This window comes from Parasteatoda tepidariorum, chromosome 1, assembly GCF_043381705.1.
Source record: "Parasteatoda tepidariorum isolate YZ-2023 chromosome 1, CAS_Ptep_4.0, whole genome shotgun sequence".
NCBI classification, from domain to species: Eukaryota; Metazoa; Arthropoda; class Arachnida; order Araneae; family Theridiidae; genus Parasteatoda; species Parasteatoda tepidariorum.
In genome coordinates this window covers 103,855,663-103,878,461 of record NC_092204.1, presented here as the reverse complement: position 1 = coordinate 103,878,461, position 22,799 = coordinate 103,855,663, and the positions used below count along the sequence as shown (strand labels likewise).

The 22,799-nt window shown below is 29.5% G+C and overlaps 1 protein-coding gene across 2 annotated transcripts in view; it reads left to right on the top strand.

Moving 5' to 3' along the window:
• The first annotated feature begins 8,730 nt into the window (after nucleotides 1–8,730).
• LOC107449775 (formin-F) overlaps nucleotides 8,731–22,799 on the top strand; it is a 111,771-nt gene continuing 97,702 nt past the window's right edge. For both annotated transcript variants that reach the window (XM_016065433.4, XM_016065424.3), the window contains exon 1: nucleotides 8,731–8,895. The gene's annotated coding sequence lies outside the window, so the exon portion shown is untranslated. The remainder of the gene's footprint in view (nucleotides 8,896–22,799) is intronic.

The following is a 22,799-nucleotide window of genomic DNA, read 5'->3' as shown; positions in this document are numbered from 1 at the left end:
CGGTGCCTGGAGAAAAATCAAAGAAAAGTCTTCCACTGAAGAATACTCTAAAGAAGAGGAAAAATATGTCATTTGGTAGAAACACATGCAAAATTTCAAGGGGGAAATTCTTGATCATTCTTTATATAGTCCAGATTTCGCCCCTTCGGAATACCAATTACTTATCCCCACGAAAAAACACCTCTATGGGCAGTTCATACACTGCAAGCGATTCTCAACGGGTTACGGTTACAGTAAAGGAAACAGGACCAAGATTTCTATGACTAGGTCATGAATGATTTACGTAAGTTTGCACTAATTGTTGTAAAATAATTTAAGTCAAGAAAATTTAAGGAATTGATAAAGTTAATAAGCAGCTAATTTCATAAGCAATTTATATTCATGCTAAATAATAACGTTGATAATTAATTACAAGTTTAAGAAATAAGAGGTAATTCGCAAAACATAATATATGCGGAGAAGAAATCAATTGATTGGGAAAAAAATCGATTGCAATAGTGAAAATCAAAACAAATAGAGAAAATAAAAAATTACCGTAATGTATATTAATTACATTTCTGGTAAATAAAACATAATTCTGGTTGTAAATATCAAAATATACGACATTTAAACTATTCATTTGGAAAACAACCATTTTGGTAAATTTTCAAAATTATACTCCTTACTACCAAATATTTTGTAAAAAATACAAAACTGAAAATTAAATTTAACCGAATGAATGTTCTTTATGCCATGCTCTAAGGCGTAATGATAAAATTACCAAATTTTGCCTCAATTTTACCCAATTTTATCACATATTATAAAACCCTACTTTATTGCTAATTTTACAAAAAACATTATCAAAGCGCTACGGTAAAAATTATCAAGCCTTTTCTAGTTCCCATAGTATAATTTACCTAATTCTGGTATTTTCACCATACCATTTTTCTCAGTGTAGGCATACAAAACTCGTGAGATAAATTAGTATCGTAACAGTCTTAAGTGGATTATGTCGTGCTTCTTGTTCAAGGAAAAAAAAATCTAAATGGCTGTTTTCTTTACTAGCTGAAGAATATTGTTTTCTAATATCATTCGGTTCGTTTAAATGTGTATACATTTTTTGCTTACGTCGCAGATTCTGTGGATACACAACTGTATTCAAGTAGCTTAATAAACCCTGTCTAAGGATGTTTTGCACTTTGCATGAAGAATTGTGAAAAAAATTTATGCTTACATTTTAAACACTATGTAAAGAACGTTGGTAACATTTTTATAATCATAACATTGATGAATATTTCAGACAAAACTCCTTATAAATTTTTATTATTCTAAATTTTTTGTTGATTTATTTAAGCTACAAAGAACATATTTGAGTCAATTGTATTTTTAGTTTGAGAGTTATGTGAAATTTATTTATTACATATCTTGGTTTAACGAGTTTCCTGGTTAAACGAAGAAATTTTAATAAATGAATGGTTTCATGTTAAAAAGCCTATATACAAACCTTTGTCACGACGAGCATAACTTGACATGATTTAACGAGACATTTTTCATAAAATTCTCGAAATTATTTTATCAAATCTGCCAGAAAAAATAATTATCTTGACTGCTCCTGAAAGTTTTATTCACTTCTAAGGGAGTTTAAAAGCAACCTTTTAAGTTCAATGCCTAAACATTGCATGTTGACACGCAGTCAATATAAATGCTCATATATGTTTTGCAGCGAATCATACAGCCAGTTGAAGTCACGGTGCTGCAATGGAAGATGTTGCTAAACAAACCATTGGATAGATTCTATATTTATTACTCTTTCTGTTGCTCACGCGTTTGCGAGTATGTTCACCAGCCAATGTTCGCAAAACGCAGAATCTGTCAATAATGGGTACGAAACAAATCAACCAACTCCAGCCATAGTCAAAAAATTGCAAAAACGTTAAAAATAATGTAGGTTGCGTGTTGTACAATACGCCAAAAAAAGGGCGACCCTAATTGATTAATTAATTAATTGAATTAATAAATTTTGATCTATTGATTGGATCTTCACGTTCAATCTTAATGGTTCAAGGGATCTCACATATGCTAATTGATAAATGCAGACTATATTTCAAGTTACGAAATCAGACATAAAAACGTACATTCACTGAATAAACATACCTTTTTTTCCGACGGATTTGGATTTCTGATCCCCAAGATATGGGGAGTAGATGCAATCTTGCAAATAGGGTCTGCATAGTTTGATCAGGTGAGGGCTCCAAAGTTAGGACCCCTTAATGTTATTTTTACTTTTTGCGTATTTCGCTATATCTCTAAAACTTTATAAGTGAATTGAAAATTTGTTACACACAATTATAAAATTCGTTTAACCAACATTAATTCCATGCGAACAATTTTTTTTGTAAATATTTATTATTATTTTATTTAGTAATTGTCGAAATTTTTTTAAATATTAAGGTGTAAAATTTTTTGCATTTTAAAGAATATAATTTTACGTGACAAAAGGCAAAATTTGTGCAAACTCGGTCGAATAGTTCCTGAGAAATCAAATTTTAAATATTTGACTTTTTGAAATTTATTTTCTCAGGAACTAATGGACCGATTTTGCTCAAATCGAATTTTTTTAAAAATTTGTATAGAAATAATAAAAAATAATAAATAGTTACTAAAATTTTTTTGTTGCATGGAATTACTTTTGGATAATCAAATTTTATAATTGTGTGCAAAAATGTTTCAATTCGCTTAAAATTTTTTCGAGATATAGCGAAATACGCAAAAAGTAAAATAAACATTAAGGGATCTAAATTTTGGAGCACTCTCCAGATCAAACTACGGAGACCATATTTACTAGATTGTGGCTAACCCCAATTTTTTTTTTTTTTTTTNAGGTTAAATTTTTTTTTTTTTTTTTGGGGGGGGGGAGGGTCAGAAATCCGAATCCGTCTAAAAATAAAAAAAGGTGGGCTTATTTAGGGAAAGTACGATTTTGTGTCTGAACTCGTAACTTAAAATATTGTCTGTAGTCCTAGAACGTGAAAATCCGATCATTTTATCAAAAAGTTATTCAAAGTGTCCGTTTTTGTTTGTTTGTTTTGTTTTGTTTTGCGCAATCTTCTTCAAAACATAATATCGGAGAAAAGTTCATAAAGTACAATTAAAATATTTTCACATTACTTATCGTCAAGTCGTTTTCAAATGTTTTTTAGTTCTTTTTTGCGCATTATAGATTTTATTTTTTTTAATTTTTTCGACTCAGATTTAACGAGCGAGTTTCATAACGAGATCGGTTATTATTTTCTAAACTGCTATTTTCACGGTTTATTATTTTAATTTCAAAATAAAAACGATGACATATTATTTGAAGAAACTTTTGACTAACATATAATTTATTTACACTTATTTTGGTGCTTTAGTGGCATAATATATATAATTTTGTCTACTTTCTTATCATTATTTTACACTATAGTATCTGTTTACGTGCACGTGATTTTTATTTAATTTTTCAGTTGCGTTCATACCATTATAAATAATGATACAAATGTAGGAAAAAATTACCATGAATTATTATTATTTTTTTTAAAATAAAAAGACATTTTAAAAAAGAAAAATTTAAAATAAAACTCGGAGTTCAATTGAAAGACAAACCTTAATTTTGTTACTATAACTGCAATAAAAAATTCTCTACGCAACTTTTCACAAACACAAACAAAGTATACATCAACAAAGCTCTTTTTATTGGAGCTGAGATTAAAATAACACTCAACATAGAGGCTAAAGATCACCTGGGCTACCCTAATATCAGCCCATCCTACATTTTTATGGTCATTAGTTCTCGATTGTGCGTTGGAGGGCGCCACCCATAGTTCTGAATAGTCAAACATAAACAAGGCTTGAGAAAATAGAAGAAAAGTTTCTCTCCCACACATGAAGTAAAAAAAAAAGTTTATTTGCCATGTTTACTAACCCTCATTGAAAAGCCCGACCATTTTGTAATAGATTTTATGACTCGCTGTAGCATACAATCCCGCCAAATTCGAGAGATGAGATTTGCAATGTTGATTATGCTGCAGGCTATGAAAAAATTGGGTGTGTTGGATTTGGTTTTTAAAAGTGGAGCCATATTTTGCACGCCTTTAGGAGTGATCTGAGGTTAAATAGATATGTTGAAAGCATGTGGTTAAACTTTTAAACAAATGAGGATTTCTTTTTTTATTCGCGATTTACATACTTATCTTTTTGCTAATTAAAACAGTCACACAGATGAGGCATTCTTTTTTATTTGAAGGTCTCATAGGAGTCGTGAAGCAATTGCACCTATAATTATAACTTTGTTATGCAACCGGACGTTTGTAATTTTAATGTTAATGGTTGGAAGGGGTGACCTCAAAAATGCACTAATTAATCAGTGCAGACGATACTTTTAAATACGAAATCAGACACAAAAACATAATTTCTTTCAATAAACATACCTCTTTTTTTCTATGAATTTGGATTCATTACCTTCAGAATATAGGGAATAACCGCAATTTTTGAAATAGGGTCCCAATAGTTTGATTAGGAAAGCGGTTCAATTATGGACACCATCATGTCAACTCTACTTCTTGCGTATTTCGCTATGTCTGGAGAATTTTTTAAGGGAATCGAAAAGGCTTTGCGTATAATTATAAAATTCGTTTGCCTAAATATACTTCCATGCGAAAAAATATATCCTTTAAAAATTATTTTTAATATTTTCTATTACTTTACTCGGTAATAATCGAAAAATTTTGAATTGTCGCATATACACATTTTTTCTTCTTTCATCATTTTTAAATGATGCAAATTTTTATTGCAAAATTCAAAGTTTGAATGAAATCGGTCGAATACTTCCTGAGAAATTGAATTATAAATGTATGACACTATTATATATAACACGGATTTTAAATGTACGACATTGAATTCGGTCGGAAAAAAGTATGTTTATCCAGAGAAAGAGGTTTTTGTGTCAGATTTCGCAACTTAAAATACCTTCCACATAAATTAATTGTATGTTTGAGCTTACCCTTTTAAACCCTTTAGATTGAGTCCTAGTATGTGAAGATCCGATCATTGGATCAAAAGTTGTTTAGGGTGCTATGTTACTTTTCTTGCACGCTGTATATCAGCATTGAATCCAGCCGGGAGCAGTATTGTCTGTCTAACAAAAGAAATCCCCTCTCCTGTTATCTAGCTAGAGCAAAATCTGGGACACTGGTCTATAGTTTATCTAAAGTAAGAACTCTCCTAGCCATTCGTCTGGATCCGTGGCGGTGTCAATGGTAACGAGGTATAACTACTTCAAGTAGGGGTGTGGGGTCACTGTTTAGGAGAGGTTTTGGCTCGGGTGTTTGAGAGAAAGGGAATCTTTTTCTTCTGTCTATTGTATTAGCCCTAGAGTGAAGAGGAGCTACCTTCCCTGAAATGAGCTATTCTTGTTTCCATGGCGGCAGATGGGAGGAGTTCTTACCGTAGACAAACTATACATTTGAGTCAGCGAGAGAAGTGTATCTAAGTCTCTTTTCTTTGAAATGTGTTTTTTCTTGTTTCCGAAGTAGTAGAAAGTCTGATTTAGCCCTCTGACGGTTCTGCACTTAAAAAGTCGTATTTTAACCTGCAGTCTTCTTCGCATATCATAGCCGATTTTTCCATGCTATTAGATAGGGAAATAATGTATTGGGGAGAAGCATTCTATTCCATTTACTAAATCGCAAATGGGCTAAAGGCTGGAGAATAATTTTAGTTCGACAGATATTGTCTGTGGTATCTGCTCCTATTTAATGCAAGTAAAAGAACATTTGCCTGAGGTGAGTGTCAGGTACTTCTTTCGCCGAACCGAATCAAATCATCTCCTAAATGTCATCCTTACTTGAAATATTTTAAGCTCGGAAGCATAGTCATCGACAGTGCTTTAGACAGCTGGAGAGAAAAGTTCTTTCGTTAGTAAGTCAGTATACATGTAGCCATGGCTTGGATATAAACAATCGGCTCCGCTACTTTCCGAGCCTTTAAATTTTTTTTTTTAGAAAATGAAGAAGATGATTTTAATTTTCGAAATAACATCAAAACTCAGTTAAACAGATTTCCATTTTATTTTCAAAACTGGCTGACTAAAATAAAATATAAATAAAAAAAACCATTTCTGAATTATATATTTAGTGACAGATTTTAAAATATAAAGTTAAATAACAAAGTAGAGAACGACGTATGAAGTAAAAATATTTTTACTATTTTATTTATGCTTGATCTGTTACTGTTCAGTTTCTTTTATTAAAACACGAGGTATCTATTTTCTTTATATTTTAAATACATAGACGTTAATAATTTCATAATTGGATTTACAATTGTTCGAACAATTTGGTCTAGGAAGCAAAACACAATATTATTTACAATAAAAATACATAAATCCGAAGTCATCTCTAATCATCACTTTGAGAGAAAAAAAAGGAATGCAAAAGCACATCTGCGTGTTTTAGACTCAAAAGCAATCGGCATTTCAAATCAGCATTCAAATTATCATCGAACTCAAAACAGCTTATTGCTTTATATGAATGGATAATGTTTCACTTTCGAGAAATTAATATGTTTAATAAATATTTTTATCTAAGAATTTTTTTAATTAGTTACAGTTAATAATTCCGATTGATTATAATTCGGGTGAAATTATATTATTAGCAATACATATCATATTTAAATACAAACGATCATATTTTGTAAAGAAAAAAAAAAACCCGCCGAACATTCATCCTTTCTATAGTTTCAAAATAGTAATTGTAATAAGTTTTACTGCGAGGATAATGAAATCGTTTAAGGAATGATAATAATATATCTAACTTTTCTGTGTAAATTAGTTTAAACCATTTTATTTAAAATAAAGTCATCTGAAATTAGAATGTCGAATAGTTCTTGAGAAATGAAAATTTGAAATTGCAATTTTTCTCGCCATTACAACTTTCAGAATTTATTCAATAGATTTTACTCAAACTTAGCAATTTGTCATTAAACATTACATAGTTTAAAATGAAGTGAAAAAATTAGCACTTTTCCTCCGAAAACTTTTTTGTTCATTATTAAATTTAGTAATAAAAAACAATAAACAATCTTAAAAAAACTATATTTTGAATGAAATTATCTTTGGATAAATGAGTCTTGCAATTGTATGCAAAAACTTACAAATAGTATTCTTATTTAGTTTCAGACACATTAAAAAATGAACTAAGTTAAATTGATATTAGAAGTTCCAAACTTTCGACCGCTTTCAATTCTCCATCTCCCCACACTATATTTTGAGAAGGCAAAATATCCAAATAGATGTTTTTTAGACGTTTTTGTGTCTCAATATGTAACTTCGTCTGTAACAGTTCATCAGCGGATTTAATTTTAGGTCCACAAATTGGTCTATTATTACGGGTCTAGTCCTCAAATGAATCCATCTAATCAGAACGTGATAACCAGAAAATCGATTATTATTTATAGATGGAAAGTTTAGTTTGAATATTTTATGATTTACAAATTTATAAAATAAATAAAATATTGGTAGTAAATAAATAAAATATTTATAAAAAAGTGATAATTTCACATATAACAAACATTAAGCAGAGTATGAATCAATTACTTTAAAACATTAAGTTTTTTAAACAAAATAAAAGTCTTTTAAGAGAAGTAACTTTCATTCTGTTAAAATAATTTTACACTATTACAGAAAATTAAGTAGACCATAACAATTTTACACTTGATTGAATGACTTATGAAATTTAAAGAGAAAAAAAAAATTCTGGTTTTTCATTGAAATAGTGTATTAAACAATCAGTAAACTAATATTATTTTCTTTTTTTTCTTTCTTTCTGTGCTTTTTAATTGACTTCAATTAGAAAAAAAGCTTGAATTTTTCACACATGCATGCATATAATATATATATATATGTATGTGTGTGTGTGTGTGTGTACGCGCGCGCGAGCGTATAATTTAACGCATAAAATAATAGCATAGGTTTCGCATTCTTTATGATATCAGTATAATAAAACTGAAAAGTGTTTTCATTTTCATTAGTGTTAAGTGTTCAACAACAATTGTTAACAATTACGTAATATTAACAATAGCATAAATTAAAAAAAATAATACCAGTAAAGTTATTAGTTCCAAAAACTAAACCAGTAAAATCTGATTCAGTTCCTTTGAAAGTATTATTAATTATAAAATACTATCAATTAGTGGTTTCTACCACTTAGTTAGCACTAGTTCTTAAACAATTAGTATTAATAATTAGTGTAATTCTTACCCTAAAACCACTTTCTTAACAGCGCATGTTTTTTTTTAGCTTAACCGATTTCTTGTACTTCAAAAAAAAAGGAAAAAAAAATATTGAATACTGACAAGAAGAAAAAGTTATTGTATATTTCATAGAGCTTTAAAATTTATAAAGTTCTGTTGTGATTATTATAACAATGATGATATTAATGGCGATGTTGATCGAAAATTTTTTATGCCTAAAGTTGCAAATTTAAATAATATTTAAAATAAAAATTGAAAATCTTAAACGTCATAATCTGAAGTAAATAAATTAAATTTTTATAAAGGAGCGAAATATCGAAATATTTTCTTTTTAATTTGTCACTTAACAGAGAAGCGAAACGTTTTTTAAGTTAGAAGAGTATTAGTTTTTGTTTCTAGAGGGCGCTGTTCATCGCATTCTTGGAGGAAAGATCAGAGATTTGATTGAGGTAGAAAAAGATAATGCTCTCCAACTTCATTCTGACTTTCGTCGGAGAGTTTGCATCTTTCTCTCTTTCTAGATGGAGAGGTGGATTTTTCAAGAATAACAAAACGTGTTTGTAAGAAGAGTTTTAGAAATTCAATAGGATTACTGCACATTGGTTTATATTTTGATAAGCAGCATTGTCATATAAGGTAAGATTCAACCATCTTAATATAAATTGCTATAATCTATAACAAGTAAAGTCGAAACTGATAGTTTATTAAATCATTGTAACTTTCATTTGTTGAACTAAAAAACTAACATTGAGTCATTTTATACTCAATTTTTAATAAATATAACTAGATTCTTTAATAAAATGAGAAATTCCTCTTATACCTCGAGGAATTATTTATTATTTTTCTTGCTTAACTAATCATATAAAAGTTCTTAAATAAAATCCCTTGATCTCTTAATCGTTATCGTACTTCCATGAAAAATGAGGAATATCACTATAAATTTCAACAGTAAATGTTAAACATTTATAAATTTAAAAGAGTAAATTTAATAAAGCACATTATCATGCAATAAAAGTTACTATAGGTTTAAGAAAATTAGCTTGAAAGTGTGAATAAAACAACAGTGCTATGAAAATATAGAAAAAATGCGAAAGTTTACCAATTATTTAGTATTAAAAGATTGTATTAAAAGATTATTTCATTCATAGTACATATTATCATAACGTACCAGGTTTGGAGCGTACTAGGGTAAGGAGCAAACTTACTCAACAGGGATTTTTTTGCTCTTCTATTCAGCTCCATTCCTGATTATGGAATTCTTCTTCATACTCATGAATGTTTTTATGAAAGAAATAGAGACAACAGAATTTAAATATTCTTGATATAGATTATGCTTACGTATTGTTCTTGAATATTCATATGCATCAGAAATGAATATATGATTCATAAACAGAACTGCAACAACAAAGAAAGCATGTACATTTTTGAATATTATTACTCCTGTTATTTTTTTGTATTTGAAAAATGATATTACGTATAAATATTAAGAATTTATGGGGGACCTTAAATTAATGTATCCTATAATTTAGGCCAACTTTCTTTATTTGATACGCTTATTATGTTTTAGTAACATTTCTGGCTATTATTCTACACTATAAATACACATTAATTTAGTGTTAATGATGGAATAACAGTGTTAATGATGGAATACATTTAGGATTGTTTTTATGATGGATGTTATTTTGAATGCTATGCCTCTATCTCTTAGAAATTTTTAATTATACGGTATGATTTTTCAAAGTAATAAATTCATTTTCCAAATTCATTTAATCACTATTTCGAAAAAAATAAAGATTATAAATCACCACTTTTAATTTGATAATTATGATTTTACTATACACTTTCAAAAAAATTTAACCATAACATAGTGCAAATTTGCTGCAACCATATATCATGTTTCCGAATGCATCGAAACCATACCATTCCGAATAACAAATACATTGGAAGCATAACACCCAGACGATAAATATATCCGAATCATATTATACTGCAAATTTTCTTGAATGTGTTAAATGGAAACATTTTGCCGTTCATGTTGAGCTATAGCACCGTGTCATCAAAACTTAAGAAGTGTAATAATACGATTCAATTTAGCACCATATTATGGTTACAGAAAATTTAAATGAAATTAAGGTTCAACATTCTTCAGTATTTCTAGCAGTGCATAAATAATTTAGTACTTCTCTTAATTTCAAGTATGGACGTGTGTACGGAGCATTATTATTTATTCTAGCATTTTTTACACGATAGTAACATATTTATTTTTCACTCGAATTGTAATTTTTATTTTTAATTTTTTACCAATAAAATATTATGGACAGAAACTTTGTTGAGAATATATTGAAATAATATCTAAAAAAAAAATTATAATCTATCACTAAATATTAAAATGCAGCTACATTTTTATTATCTAATACATTTTTATTATTTAAAACATAATGTTTAAAAACGAATATATCAATTTGAACAGAAATTATGGAATTCACAGAGCGATTAAAATCTCCAATTATTTTTTCCATTCCAGTTAATTATAAAAAAAATAAAGGGGAAAATTATAGAAGCTGTTGATATCAGAGAATTTTCCTCCTGTAAGACGTGCCGTGCCGCCTGGTGCAGATCACCTCAGCTGCCCCCTTGCTCTGTCCCTGCTTAGTCGTTGCAGAAGCTCGCTACTCTAGAATATCAGAGTGACCAATGAAAACACTATTTCATTATATCCTTTTCGACGATTCAAAATGGCCCCAGAAAAAAAACAAAAACAATTTTATTTGAATGCTTGAGCATCCATTGCGTTAAAAAAATAATGATTAAATATCTAACATCCCAAGCTGCAGTCTTTTTAATGACATTTTTAGTATATTTTTCGTCGAAAACTAATGTAATGTCGAAAGGAAGCTGTAGTATTGTTTGTTCATGTGTTTCTGAACTGGTCATAATAGGCATGAGCCTCTAGCCGCGTATGATTATATTTAGGGGCATGGGTTATTGTGCAATTTTAATTCTGATGTTGTGCTCTGAACCCCCCTAGGAACGAAAACTTAAAACTTTACAGAAACTTTATGTTTAAGTACATAAATAGTTTAAATATTTAAAAAATGCTCTTTTTTAAAGAAAAAATTATCGCTAATTTGGCGAGATTTTTTTCTAGCTAGATAAAAATCGTAGAAATTTAAAGAATAATCTTCCTTTTTGCACAAATGTTATACGTCAAAATTTTGCAGAGTTGGAGCAACTTTTCGAATATTGAAAAAAATAGGAGCACTATCACTTTTTAGTGTTACAAAACTGCAGTTTTTCTTCATAATGGCGTTTTGAGTTTGTTTTCGTAATTAACATTAAAAGAGCTTGTTCAGGATAAACTCACCGCATGAAAAGCTGTCAAACTCACAATTGTCTCACAATCAGCTGATCAATACGAATTTCGCTCCCGGTTCGCTTTGACAACAATGTTGACGTAAAAATGTTCTAAGCGGTAGACGTACTATGGGTCAGACTTCTCTTCGCTAACAGTCGGGATAACCATGGAAGGTTTTCCTCTCCATGTAATACAAATATAGATTAGTTTCATGAAAAGAGTTTTCTTGTTCATGAAGGCAAGTTTGTTCCAATGCTAAATACAGGCGCTCCCTTGTCTTTTGAGTTGGGTTCAAAATTACGTAGCTATGAAGTTGAACATTGATTGTCGTAACACCATTATAAAATAAAATGAAACTCACAATAGTAGCCAAGAGCTCACTAACCACAAAAAGTGTTATTTTATAGACTTTCCGAAAAACAGCTCTAAAATGAAAGCCAATGCTTCTAAGATAAACAACTTCCCCACTGCACCTGATTTATTTGTACTTTTCGTACAAAATTTGTATATTAGAGATTTATTTATTATTACCTGGTTTGTGCATAATAATGCATTGTATGAAAGTTTTCAGAAGTATGCTTTGACTACATATACTAAAATAATTTGCAATTTCGAAAAAACAAAATGTGAAGCATTGAAACGATTAATCTGAAGATACTGAGGGAGAAACACATTCCTTCGAATAATAAAATACTTATTCGCTTCGTAAAAAAGAAAGTTTGAAGCAAGTGTCAATCTCTTGACCACGTCGGTCATTTTCAAGACATCGACATACATAAAGGATGAGAAACGATTTTATTAGCGTTGGTTAAAATTCCAATAAGCAAGCATAGTATTGTAATGAGATGTTTTAAAATGAAATGTTATAATGAATTATTATATAAAATAAATATATTCATGTTCGGTAATATGCAAAATAATTAGCCAAAATGATGAAATTGTTTTAATTTTATTATGCTAGTTTAACGTTAAGGTTCGTATTCATATTTATAAGACATTGTGTAAATCATTCAAATTATTATAATCACAGTACATTTTTATTATCAAAAGAAGAAGAATGAAAGGAAAAGGAAAGATTTTTTATACCTCATCTTTTTCGAAGTTTTAAAAAGAAGAGTATGAAATTATAAATATATTTTTGTAAGAAACAAATTGTTTTTATAACAGAGTAATAAGTTCGATTCTAACGATCGTTTTCTCAAATCTTGCTTATTTGGCTAATTCTCTGTTTCTAACGAGGAGTTGTATTTATTTAGAATTTTTTTCCCCTCAGTTTATTATTTTCAATAATAATACGAATAAATGCTAGCTTAAATAAAATAGTCATTTGTACAACTCATTCTGTGTTTTTAAGGATGAGCATTACTTATTTTTTTTTCTCATTAAAGCTTATCATTTTATAAAAAAAAATACATTAAAGGTGACTTTCAAAAACATTTTACTACAAATTTTGGATTTTGTCATTTAAAATTACGCGTACACTCTTAGAAAAATCAGTTAAACGTTGAACCGTAACATCGCACCTTGAGCCATAATAGGGTGAACATCTGCCACGAACCTAATAAGGGGGGGCTATTTCATTTTAATAAGCGGCGTTGAACAGCCGACCCGAATCTGAGTTTACGATGTTCAACTTCGTAGCCTTGTAATTTCGAACTCAATCCAGAAGACAAAGGAACTGTTAGATCAAGCATTGGAGCAAACTAATGGAATTAACTAGCATTTGTTAAGTGGAGAAGAAAGCCACGAAAACCTCCCAAGGTTAGCATGACGATAAAGGGATCTGCCTACCACTAAGGATGTTTTATGTTAGCACTTTGGTTGGTGCGAGCCAGGATCAGAATTTATAACAACCTGCCATCGCTGGAATTCGAACCTGGGTCCTCTCAATGGAAGGCGAGTGTTTATCCCCTGAGCCACCGGGATTCTAATTAGAGGTTAAAATGAAATACGTTTCTGTTCATGTTGAACCATTATGTCATGTCATCAGATTTAAAATATACGTTAATATGGTTGAGCTTAGCGGCATATTCAGATAGCAGCAAATTTGAAACATGCATTATTGTTCACATTTCTAACAGTGCTGCACGCTGAATTTGATTGAATTAAATTTCAGTTTAAAATATCGTTTAAACTGTAAGATATTTATTTAGGTAGAAAAGAGATTTAGTTGGGAAAGGCCTAACTTCAATTTTTTTTTTATAAAATCTCATTTATTGGTTTTCATTTTTGGGAGTGCTATCGTGAATGTATTCTCGAAAAAAAAGATCCTTAAAATTTTAACAACGGCCATTAAATGCATTATAATGTAAAATATTCGAAGCAGTCTTTAAAATTCATCAGCATAGTCAAGTTGCTGATCCTTTCTACACAGTAGGCAAGAAAAAGATAGAGTTGCTTTTCAGATAACTACCTTTTTCATTATAGTTATCATACTTGTCTCGAAATAAATCATATTTAGTACTCCAAATTAACCAAAAGTAAGTTCTTTTCTATTTTATAATTTTTGAGTATGGATAATTCCTTTTACTTATGAAAGAGGGGGGGGGAGACATGTCAACGAATAACCGAATTTATTTATTCATGTAGCGAAGAATAAATAGGGTCGAAACTATCAAACTATTGTGAAATTGATCACGTGAAAATTAAATCGAATGAAAAGGCATTTGAATGGAAATTAATAATTAAGAAATAAACTTTTCTCTTATTTGTAACTCGAGAGTTAATTATAGGTTACGAAAGAACAATCTTTTTATTTTAAATTAAAGAAATATTATGAGTATTATATCTCACTATAGCTATCATGAGTGCATTCTCAACACCATAAAATTTTTTAACGATGATAACCTTAACAATTAAACACATTAATGAAAATACTCGATGGAGTTAAAGCTATGGATTAAGAGCTATAATCAGAGTTGGGTTTAAAAAAATATTTTTGCTAAACAGGCCATAAGTAGATATAGCTGCTTTTCTGTTAATTACCTTTTGCTTCGAGTTTCCATGTTCCTTTGCTACTAGACAATGCTCTAATGAGAAATTGAACTTGTGAGTTTACTGGCAATTTAAGCAAAAGCAAGTCCTTTTCTTAATAATTTTATGGTTAGATAGTTTTTGTTCGTATCAACTAATTATTCAATTCGTTTATTCATGGAAATAAAGATTCAATCGAAAAATATAGCGGTAGAGAAGTTTTAAAAAAATGTCCCTTTATCTGAGCGAAGAGGGTTAATTTTTGCTACTAGACAAAGCTTTTTTGAGAAATTTGCCTTGAAAGTTTGCTGGTAATTCCGCCAATATAAGTACTTTCTTATAATTTTATGGGTAGATTATTTTTTACTTACTTATGAAAAAAATCGAGTCAATTAATAATTCAACTTATATGTTCATGAAATAAAAACAGAATCGAATGAAAAATAACAAGTTTAAAAAATGGCTAATTTTTATTTTGAGCCACAAGGATTCAGTTTTGGAAAAAAAAATTTAATATCTTACGGTTTTTAATTTTAAAAAAATATTATGAGTTTTATTTTTCACAAGTGTGTTCTAAAACGAAAACGAGCGCGATTCACCATAAATTTTTTTAACGACAACAACCTCAGCCATTAAACGTATTAATTAAAATATTCGACGGAGGTTTTTAAAAGCCATCATCAAGAGTTGGGTTGACGAACCCTTCTCTTGCACAGCAGGGCGAACAGAAGAAGATTGCTGGGTTTAGGAGAAGCTTCTGTTTTTTTGAAGATTCTACTCCTGAATCATCTTCACTTGTAATGATTTACATGTTACATTTCACATTCACGCACGAATGAGCACAACACTTACACAACACTTTTTTTTTCTTCAACCTGGTACTTTTTTTTCTTCTGTTCCATCGGAAGCAGCTTCAGGGTTTCAGTTTTATCAATCAAAAAAATCTTTCCTTCAGATATTTAATTGTTTTGGCAATTATTAAAAGGATTTAACTCTATGTAGAGCTATTTTTTTCCAGCAATGTTACGTTAAAAAAATTTTTAGATAGAGACTGGTTTATGAAAAGAAATTCATTTAGCTTATTACCTAAAATTAATTTGAGTAAGATAATTTTTTTGGGGGAGGGGGAAGATTGTGAGATTTCTCGAACTGTTGAGCTCATAAATAACCCCATTTATTAATTTTGTGTTTATAACTACATATAAACTTTGTAAGAAATGATAAAATACTTAAACGCATAACGGACAAGAAAGTATTAGCTTCTATTAGTATTGGCTTTTCTGGGCACTACGCAAACCTTTACTGTTACACATATTTATCTAAACAGAGACCTTCCTCGGTATAGTTTTTTTTGTTCAATATTTCAAATATTTTTTGAAGTTTTCAGAAGATGGTTGTACAAATAATAGGTGGAAAAATTGCTTAAAATTAAAACTTAATGAAGATGGGGGAAGTATACTTCCCACGGCGTTATAAAAGTTTAGATTAAATAATAAAATTGATATTACAAATTTAACGTGTGTTTATTTGTAGTAAAAAGTATTAAAATTGTATTATTATTAGGTAACTTCAATGATTATTGCTGTTGAAAATGAATGATTTTTTTTTAAATGAAAGAAATTTCTAATCCCAGAAAGTTAAAATTTGAAATTTTTAAATTCCCCGAATTTTGATCAGTGACATTTTTAAAATTTAGCACACTAGTTTATTGTTGAACCTTAATATCAGCGCCGCGAATCAGGATATTATTCAAATTTGCTTCATCATAAGTTTTAAGATGAATAATTTTTTCTTCTTCCAAGTTGAACCATAGTATCATGATTTAGATTGAGGCTCGGTTTAATGTAGAACCTTAATATTTACACCTCGAATCATAACATTGTTCAAATTTGCTGCAAAATTAATACGTTTTGAAATGAGTCATATTTCCTTTCAAATTAAATCATAGTATCGTGAGTTGGAATTTGATAAGGATTCGTTTTCACCATAACATGTTTTAACTTGCATTAAATTCCGAACACTTGAACGAAAGAAATTTGATTTTGAAATATGAACTTTAAGTTAAAGAAAATTTGAACGATAATGGTGTTCAACACATTTCAAAATTTCTAATAGTGTTCTTTAGTTTATTAAATGTAGTATGTTCGGTTGCATGTTCAAGTTAAAAACCATTTATGTACTAACGCAAAATACAAAATAGTAGTTGGCATTGTTCAACACTTTGCTATTCAATTCAAGTCTTCAAAACTAATTTCATACGAATCTAATATAGTTATTTGTTTAAATTCAAACTCAGTTTCAACAACTGCTGTTTTATCAATAAATTTTCGATTATAAATACGGAACTAATTTTCCGAGAATTCGTATTTCTTTGTTAGCAATCGTTTAGGCAGTTTTTGGACTGGGAAGGGGGGGGGACGCAATAAAAACATCGATAACAGTCATGTTCATCACAAAATAATCTGAAAACAGGTTCCGTGATTTTTTTTTCTTTCGAACTTTTCCACAAATGTTGAAAGCAAACAAATAATTGTATGATTAAAGTTTTTTTTTCTTCTTCTTTTCTATTTATAATAACAAGAAAGTAATGATGGTCGGTGGAAAGAAGAGTCAATTCGTTTTTCTTTTACTTCTTTTTTTAACAATCAAAACGTCCAAGTAGTTATGCGGTCACATCGTTATTATAGTTCACATTTTATTACAAGAACAGCGGTAAAAAAAAAAGTAATATTTTGAAACGAACAATCAGAAATAAAATGAATAAAATGGAATGACCGAAAGATAAATTATTTGCAGTCAAAATTTGATAGCGGTTTTTTTATATATATATATACACCGATAATAGTGGTTGCTGATTGAGAAATGTTGCCGGATACTTCCGCGATTGTTAGTTCATTGAGTCTATAGAAATCAGCTTTCAACACTTTACCGTTAACGTGATGCATGTTTTTTTTTAACGTTAAATTTATATGAATTGTTTTAATGAATGGACTTGAAACTTTTAGGATAAAAAGATGTGCAGTAAAATGACAAGTTTTGTTTTAAACCCTTTTTATTTTTTATGAAAATTTTGCTTCAATTTTATTTATTTATTTTTATTTTTTCTAAATTATGAGCTTTATTAAAAAAAATTAGTTATGTGTTTCTTTCTTTAAAACGCTTTATTTTATTATGCATGAATTTCTTTCCAAAATAGACTTAATTCTTCTGAAAAAAATGTGCATTCAAATAATACGTTTTGTTTTAATCCCAATTCCATTTCTGTTTTTTTTTTTTTTTTTTTTTTTTTTTTTTTTTTTTTTTTTTTGAAAAATGGAGTTGGATTTTTTCTACCCACTTTCCCCCCAGTTAAGCATTCTATTAAAATAATAAGCCTTGTTTTTTTAAAACGTTAACTTTAATATACATGGGTTTATTTTAAAAATGGACTTGATTCCATTTTCTACTATTTTATGAAAATAAAGTTTCGATTTCACCATCCACTTTTATCAAAACAATGTGCTCCATTTAGTAGATTAGACAGCTTTTTTTCGCTTCCTAAAATGTCACACGAATTCCTTTCAAATCGTTACTAAATATTTAAAAACTAGACTTAAAAAATGTCAGTTCAAGTAACATGTTGTTTTAATCCCACTCTTTTTATTTTATAAAAATGGAGTTTCAATTTTATCATCCAACTGTTTCTAAAGTGTACGTTTTATTTAAAGGATTATGTTTTTTTTTTAAAGAATGTTAACTTAATTATGCATGACTTTCTCTCACAAACTATGCTATGCCTCATTAAAAACTTTCCAGAACAAAAAGAAAAAACGTGTATCCAATTGTTGCGTTTTGGTTTAATTCAAATTTTTTTTTTCATTTTAAGATGTTGAAGTTTTAATTTCAAACTTTCTCTTAATTATGCTTTTTACTGGAAAGATTAGCGGAAAATCGAAAAAGTGGAAAATAGGAGATTAGCGGAAATACGGAAAGGAAATTGCTTTTCGAAATTCAAAAAGCGATTTCCAATGCATAAAATACATTAAAGGCATAAATAAATTAAACTCAATACAAAAAAATTTCGAATATATTTTTGATTGAGAAAATGTAAATAAATACATACAGATATGGTAGTATGCATAACCTTGCAGTTTAGTGTGAAAAAATTGGTATTTTTTTTTTATATTGGAGCCCTTTAAATATTAGGTAAGCATGTCTTTAATTTTAGAATGTTTTTCTAAATGTAATTGTTTTTTTTTCAAAATTAAATTATTTTTAAATTCTGCAAGGGTTTTTTTAGGATAAAAGTAGTTTAGTTGCTCTTACTCCTTTCAGCTAAGAAATTAATTCAAGTAAAATAATTAATAATAATTCAGCTTCAAATAAAAAAAATTAAAAAAATAAAATCATGCATTTTTTGTGCTTACGTAGCATTTGAATTTGAATTATTTTCATTACTAATTTCATAGAGATGACTAATTTGATGATTATTCATGATTAATTTCTCGTAATATATTAAATGCAAATATTGCATTAAATTATTGTTATTCATGTACTACGTACCAAATATCTATTAGGCTTAATCCAAATTATTATAATTTATCGCAAATTGTAAAAGAACGACACTGAAAAGTGATGAAATACGGAGTTTGTCGAACCGTGACTTCCACGCTTATGTCACATGAAATTGTAACAAAGGTATGAGTTAAATTTTTAAACGGCTCATTTCCAAAGAGAAACTTCTTGTCGCTTCCTGATTACTTACTTTGAAATGTAAAACACTGATTATTCTTTAATAGTTATGTAATTATCTGTTGTTATAATGTTACCCTGATAAAAAAAGTATAGTCAAAACTTCCAGAATATGGTTAAATTTACCATATTTTTTGTTTGTTGTTTCTGGCTCTTATTGGGAACACCAGAAAGCTCATTTATACCGAAAAGTTTTGGTAGGGATTTTGGTAAAATCAACGGTAAAATATTGTTTGATAATATCTAATAAAATTTGGTAATTTAATCATGATACCGTAGAGCATGCCATGAAAATTATTTCTTTCTTTTAAATTTACTTTTTAGGTTTCTATTTCGTACTAAATGTGTGGTAATGAGAACTATAACATTAAAAAGGTAGTTTTGGTAGTCCAACGACCTGTGCGCAAAGTCGAGTACTTTAAGGTAGAACAGTTTAACGAGAGCTGGCACTGCGCACACTCGGTCCCTAAGCAGGCTGATCAAAGAGGTCACCCACCCGCTTACTGACTGCAGCCAGTGAGGCTCGACTTTGGTGATCTGCTGGGAACTATGTCTTTATGATCGGGACTAAGTTTGAAAACCAGAACTGAAACGTAAGCCGTTATCATATGAACGAGAATAAATATGAAATGGATAGTTTAAATACCGTATATTTTGGTTTTTATTACCAAAATTATTTTGTTCATTATTTTTTAACCAGAAATGTCCTCATCATACAGTACGGTATGATGAGGACATTCTTCGGACATTTCACCAACAGAATAACGAAATCGAAATTCCAACTTCTTTGCGACTTGACAGAAATTTTATTTTTCTTCGGATCTCGGCGCTCGATGAAAATAAATGTGTCAAGTATTTCCTGACTTCTTCAATCAGAATTTATTGCCATTTTAATACTAAGAAAGATTATGGTCAATAAAATTTTGTCGATTTTCCCAATTCCCAGAGTGCTTAAATCTGTTTTTGATGACAAATAAAAGTCTCAACCATTTTCTGAGCCATGGGCATCGTTAGCGGGGGGATTGTCATGCGAATTTAAATTAGAGAACTGTGATCAGAGGGACTGTGAGTTTCATTTTCGTTCCCCTCAAACATTGAACACCGGCGAAGCACATGTTCTGACCTCTACAAGCGGAATTAATCAACATATCAGTCAATAAAATACGTCAATCAAAATTTCGACCCTTGTTTGATAACTAACAAATTTTAACTGAAGCTCTGTACTGAATTAAAATATATGTTGCAATCGCTTCCTCACCTTTACAATCTTTCCTGAGCTCTCAACACATTTTATTACCGTAAGATAGCAAAAACCAATTTAACTAGTTGGAATTTCACAAACTAAATTGGATTTCTGTGTTAGCTAGCAATACATGTTACTATTGTTTCTCATTTTTTGCAAGCGAAATTCACTATTTTATCACTGTATAGAAATTTACCGTCATTCGAAATTTTGATAACTTCCCTACTAGCCAGAGTGTTCAGTTTCAACAGGAATTTCCTTAGTGCCAGTAAAAATTTCTGTTATATCGTAAATAGTGCGAAAAATGTATTGCTGATTGAAGATTTGGAGGCAATTTAGACATTGGGTTCGGTAGTGAGGATTAAACTCATTTGTAGTTCCGATGTAAATGTTTAATTATTCTTAATAATAAGTTATTCATATCAGAAGTTGCGATGTATAACTGCGAAAAGAAGTAAATCAGCATCACAAAGCTTCATCAAGCTCTAATCAGAAAAAAAAAATTCTAATCAGCATTTCCATCAGCGATTTCTTCTGCATTAATTCTTGAAGCCATTAACATCTCGGAAGAATCAGCGTGCTACCACATGCACGGTTCGATGCCTGCCTGAGCGCTTCACTCATTAGCTGTGGGTCCTTGAGCAAACTTTGATTTAAAGTCCCGAGTTAGCAGGTTTAAAGGTTTTTTTTTTTTGCATAAGAAAAGAAATGGATCAGTCATGCGTAAGTAAGGATTACGTCACCCTTTGACTCGCAAATAGAATAGTTGCGTGGATATTCGGAAGNTCCTTATGCGAAGTTTGCGTTCCAATTTCGAGACATAGCTCTCCGAAAACCGTGAAACCAAAAGGACAATAATTTGTTACATGTTAAAGATTACTAATTTTAAAAAGACTAAAGCAGCGGGTTACTAGTTTTTTTTCGGTAATGGAACCCCATATAATCGATTTTCCTTTAGCGGAACTCCTACGATGTCACTTAAGTTCATTAACTGTTGTGAACATTTTAACCGAAAAAAAAGTCATTAGTAAAAAGTAAAAGTAAAAATATATAATGGAAAGAATTTTTTAAATTGCTTTATCAATACTCGTCTTAAACTATCGCACAGTTGAATTCACAGGTATGGAGTGTTGTGTAAATTGAAAAGCAAAAAATAAGCTGAATTATGGTTTCAGTCGAATTGTTACAAGCAATGAAAATAGTTGCATGAAGAACATATTTTTTTAGTGTAGATTTTGCTTTTATTATTATTTCCATCTGAAAAGTTTAATAAGAAATATATAGGAATGCTATTTTTCAATGCATCATAATTTATTCAATGTATTGTTGTTACGAAAAAAAAAATGTTTTAATTTTGTTAGTATTTTTACTGGTATTTCACTTAAATAATGTAATAATAATCACCAAAAAATGATTAACTATTAGATTCTTAATTGGATATAAATGTAATTAAAAGTTTCAAATACCATCAGCTGAATAATGTTAGCCTCTCGTAGCCCCTGTCACCCTTCCACGGAACCCAAGTGCTCCACCAAAGACCTTTTGGCAACCGCTGATTTAAAGAATCACTACGATCCCATTACAAGTTCATATTTGATAAGGCTTCATTGAAAATACAATGTTATTTAAAATTTAATTTAAAAGTGAACAAAAACAACCCAATTAAACGATCCCGGCATTTTAAGAAGAGCCGATACGTACCGATAAGTAAACCTATATATACCTACATATATAAACACAAAAATGTAAAATTCGAATGCAATGAATCAATGACAGTCAAAAATATCGAACGAGAAATGCATGTTACAATTGAAGGGCTTAGTGAGATAATTAAAGGTCTGAGTGGATTCAAGAAAATCAACTTTAGAGTGTGTGAAAACGAAATAACCTTAACACATTTTTCAACACTAGAATTAGCCTTATTTAAAGATTTAACTGATAAAATAACGTATTATACTCAAAGCTGATCATTAACTTCAGTTTGGAGTTTTGAGTGTTTCTCATAAATCGTATTCGCTTAAAAATAATGAATTTGTAGCTTAAAATATTTTAAATATTATAATTTGATATGATAAAATTCATACACTAGTGAATAAATTTGAATTTTCTCAACTGCATATTTAATCGGGAAATACAATGTCCCCTGCAAATATTTGTTGCCACACTTTAACCTTATAACTGTCTATCTCGAAATGAATTCAGAATAGTTCTTAGTACGTTTGAACAGAAAACTATATT